The sequence below is a fragment of the Scomber scombrus genome, chromosome 21, assembly GCF_963691925.1.
Source record: "Scomber scombrus chromosome 21, fScoSco1.1, whole genome shotgun sequence".
NCBI lineage: Eukaryota > Metazoa > Chordata > Actinopteri > Scombriformes > Scombridae > Scomber > Scomber scombrus.
In genome coordinates, this window is record NC_084990.1 from 11320007 (window position 1) to 11320746 (window position 740).

Below are 740 nucleotides of genomic sequence, written 5' to 3' on the forward strand. Positions count from 1 at the left end.
GGCAGCAGCAGTGTTGGTGAGACTGAGGTTTGCTGTGGAAAATGTCCCAACACAGGGAGCCCTTGGTTCCTCACGGGACAAGAGTGTTTATAGTTACAACGGATTGTGATCCGTAGAAGTTACTGCAGAGACCTGGAGAAAGTAGGCCCATTTTTGTGAACATTTTAACAGCAAATGTTGAAAGGTTGTCAGGTGGTCCAGCTCGTGCTGATCCAAATTGAGTTTGTTTCGACAATGAAACATGAGGCTGATTGTTGCTGTTGAATAAAATCCTCAGAGAATAATGTGAAGTGGGAGCATTGGTAGTCTTATATGTGTGTACTGAAACAAAGTGGCAGAAGACAGTCAGTCTTGAAAGGAGGAGGAGGAGGTGGCTGGGGGTCATAGTTGTGGGGGAAAAGTGGACATTTCCGCTGTCGTTGTCGGGGGAGGGAATGGCGTCTGCTTTTGTCTACACTTCATACCCTTTTTAATGGTCCCTTTTTAAGGCAAACCAATTGGACAAAAAAGACAAGTGACATTACAAAGACACAACTTGAAAAATAAAAAGGAAAATAATTATACAATATACACAAAACGTGGTCCTTAAAACAGGTAGGGTACATGCAGTCTTTGTAATGTGCAGTGTTCCTGTGGTGGGGGGAGATAGAGGATTCAGGGAGAGGAGAGGGGGATCACCAGGTCAGGGTTCATGAAGGTGGGCCGTGGAGGGAGAGGTAGGGAATGGCGCTGCTTTACCA